This window comes from Cupressus sempervirens, chromosome 1, assembly GCF_028749045.1.
Source record: "Cupressus sempervirens isolate cs-2001-9-10 chromosome 1, ASM2874904v1, whole genome shotgun sequence".
Classification (NCBI taxonomy): domain Eukaryota; kingdom Viridiplantae; phylum Streptophyta; class Pinopsida; order Cupressales; family Cupressaceae; genus Cupressus; species Cupressus sempervirens.
The window spans coordinates 708085817-708089491 of NC_143118.1; the positions used below are offsets into that span (position 1 = coordinate 708085817).

Here is a 3675-nt window from a genome sequence, read left to right on the forward strand (position 1 = left end):
AGCCAAATGGGCTTCTAGTCATGATCCGGGTTGGAATATTAGGGATAGGGGGCAACTGTCCTTTGAGATGGTGCAAGAATTTGATGATCTTGTTGCTTAGGATCGAGCTCCTTGTTGTATTCCTTTCTGTCTTAATAAATTTTTACCCCTCTTTTTGCAAAATTTTAATTATATGATTTGTCCCTTATTACATTTAAATAAATCATATTATATGTTTAATCATGTTCATATTTTACAATATTTTTAGAAAAATCTACAACAATATCTATTTGAAATTTAGGAAAGTTTTTTAAATGAGATAAATTACAATGTTAAAAGAAATTATCATGAAAGAACAATTCAATTTTATAAATATTTAAAAATGGGTTTTAGACTCATGTCAAAAATCAATAATAATTTTAAATTTTTTTAATTAATTACTTTATTAATTATTTAAAAAGTATTAATCTTTATTTGAAGCAAGTATAAAATAATATGAATTTTTTATAATTAGATAGATCTCTTAATTATTATTTTTATTTAAATTTTAAATTTTAATTATTTTATTGTAACATTATTTAAGAATGTATTTTTTAACTCAATTTAATAAAAAATTATAAAAGGAAAAAAAAAATATAATGTGAAGAAAATTAAATTAAAAAAGAAATTACTTAACTCAAAATCAATGTAATAAAAAGTTTTTTTTTGGAAACACAATAAATATGTAATGTAAATTAACGATTTATCTTAACTTATTTTCACAAAGTAATGTTTTACGTTGGATACTCTGTATTTAAAATATATTGAATCTTTCTCTCATGGTTGCACCTTATTTGTAGTACTACTTATGTTAACCCTTATTAGTCCCACCTATATAAGCGGAGACTTATGTTTTCATCTCATTTTCTATAATTAGTTTGGCCACCTTGTAAAAAAATTACATTATATTTATAATGTTTTACAATTATCTTATTTTTATTTTTATTTTTGAAAGACTGTTTCTTATTTATGATTGGTTCATCATATTTTGCTAGTGATTTTTTTCATTTTTCTTCTAAATTTTTTAAAATATTCTAAAATTACACTTTACATATTCTCTCATAACTCTCAAGTAAAAGTATAGGTTGATGTTAAAATTTTACTTTTTATAAAAGTTGGTTTTAATATTTATATAATTCAACATATAATTATATTTACATGTTTAAATATTATAAATCACAATAAAATTAGGTTTTACAAAATCAACATTTTATTTCTTTACAAAATATTTATTGATAATATATCTAAACTTTACATATTCTCTCATAACTCTCAAGTTAGAGTATAAGTTGACGTAAAAAAATTTTTTTTTTATAAAAGTTAATTTTAATATTTATATAATTCAACATATAGTTATATTTATATATTTAACTATTATAAATCACATTAAAATTAAGTTTGGCAAAATCAACATTTTATTTCTTTAGAAAATATTAATTAATAATATATCTAAACTTTAGTTTATATACAATAATTATGTATAATTTATTGATATATATATATATATATATATATATATATATATATATATATATATATATATATATATATATAATAACATTATAAATATTATATATTATTATTATTTATAATATTCACAATACTAATTTATTGCAAATATATTTAATCGAAGTCATCAAAGTATATTTCATTTCAATCATAACTCATTTTTACCTTAAGCAGGACTTCAGTTGTATCACAACTCTTGTTATATAACCTCCCACCTGAGGAGATGACCATCTCCGTTCTACTAAAAATAGATCATGGCGGCCATGATAAGTGAGGATGCTACGTGTAAACTTATCTGGTGAAAGCAACACTGGGCAAGCCGAATATTAAAAATAATGGCGTTGAATCTCAAATATATTACCGTACTTCGCGCACTTCATAGACAGCAAATCATTGACTTCTTATAAAAATTAAAAACAAATTATATACGGAACCCATTGAACTCAAAAACTATAAAAGATTGTACAGCAAATCGTTGACTTCTAATAAACAAATTAGAAACGATTAAACAGAAACCGATCCCTCCAAAAATAAAAAATATGAATGTCAGAAACGATTCGAAAACATTTCACGGTTTTGCACGTATCTTCATATTCAAAATATCGTTTTGATCCGGGCATTTATTAATTGCAGAGTAGAGAGGTGTAGGCTACCAAACAAGCTGCTTCTCCACATTGAGATGAGATACCGACCGTTAACCTGGGCGGCTTTAGACCGACCTACTTTAACCTCAGTCCATTTTATAATCAGTTTAAAGAAGACGTAATGGTGGATCCCAAAACCATGAAAAACGTTACAGATTTATTCATAAGCGTTGTAGACAGCAAGGATAGTTAGGTGACCGGTATAACTTTTCACTTTCAACGCTTGTCTCTTTATTTCCATATAAAATCCCCCGCCCTCACAATTTCTAAGTCTCAAAACACTGATCTTTTCTGATACAACGACTGTTGAGGCTTCTGAGACTGTAAAGCACGAAAAGAATTACTTTAAGTTTAAGATCGATGGCGGGATTAAAAGTGAAACAAGGAAAAGCAATCTCTTTGATCGCGGTAATGTTGAGCGTTGTTACACTGACGGCAGTGGTAGGAAGGCACGGAGTTACCGCGCAGTCAAACTGTAACAGTGTCCTTGTGAGTTTAGCACCGTGCCTGAATTACATAACGGGAAATGAGACGACCCCTTCTCAGGGGTGCTGCAGTGCTCTTTCTACCGTGGTAAAGAACAACGCTCAGTGTCTTTGCCAGCTGCTGACTGGTAATAACTCGCTGGGGATTCCGATTGATCAGACAAGAGCTCTTGCCCTGCCTGGCCTATGCAAAGTTACCACGCCACCTGTCAGCCGATGCCAAGGTATTTTTCTGTTTGTTGTTATTGAAATCATATTTCAAAATCCGATTTAACAGGGCGTATCTGATTTTTTTGCTTTATCTTCAACTGCTATTTTCAGGTTCAGGGGCTCCGACTAATTCTCCTTCAGGTACCCCGGGATCGAGTCCCGGTGGTGACACTTCGCCTTCGGACAGTTTGATGTCGTCCGCCATCAACGTCGTAGCGGGAATGTTTGTAGTTGCAGTTCTGGTTTGAAGATTATATTGAAAGCATTCCATCATCGCTAGACTTAAATTCAGTTGGACGTAATGTAAACTTCTGGCATAGAATGGGTTTTTTCTCCCATTAGTACTGTCGTTCGGATTGAAATTTTAATTTTATTATTTAGAGATAGTTTTTATGATATAATAATAATAATATTGTTTTGAACTTCTGGTTAATGTTTGGGGTCATCATTAAACATCACATATTAAAAAAAATTAAGTTTGGAAAAATAAGTCAACTTTGACTTCTTAACACTTTTAGGCTGGGAGTCAAGCCTTAGTTTGTGATATTTAAGTCATTCGCTACGAATTAAGTTGTCCTTAGCTATGACTAACAAAGTTAAGCTGTTACATTCATGCTGAAACTATAGATTATGAGAAATGATGTGTAGCTACTAAAAGCTCTTTATGGAGAAGATTTTAAGGATAATCTACATACCTCATCATTTAACTACAAATTTAGAGTGATCTGATTCATTCCTTTGCATAGATCACAACTAAAATGAACACTCCTAAAAATAATTAGCATGTATTCCTTATTTATTTTCATCCC

At 29.1% G+C, this 3675-nt stretch overlaps 1 pseudogene across 1 annotated transcript; it reads left to right on the forward strand.

Moving 5' to 3' along the window:
• Nucleotides 1–2531: 2531 nt before the first annotated feature.
• LOC149579918 (non-specific lipid transfer protein GPI-anchored 5 pseudogene) lies at nucleotides 2532–3114 on the forward strand (annotated as a pseudogene). Its single transcript, XR_016356534.1, has 2 exons — nucleotides 2532–2880; nucleotides 2978–3114. The product of XR_016356534.1 is annotated as a non-specific lipid transfer protein GPI-anchored 5 pseudogene (transcript).
• The last annotated feature ends 561 nt before the right edge of the window (nucleotides 3115–3675 follow it).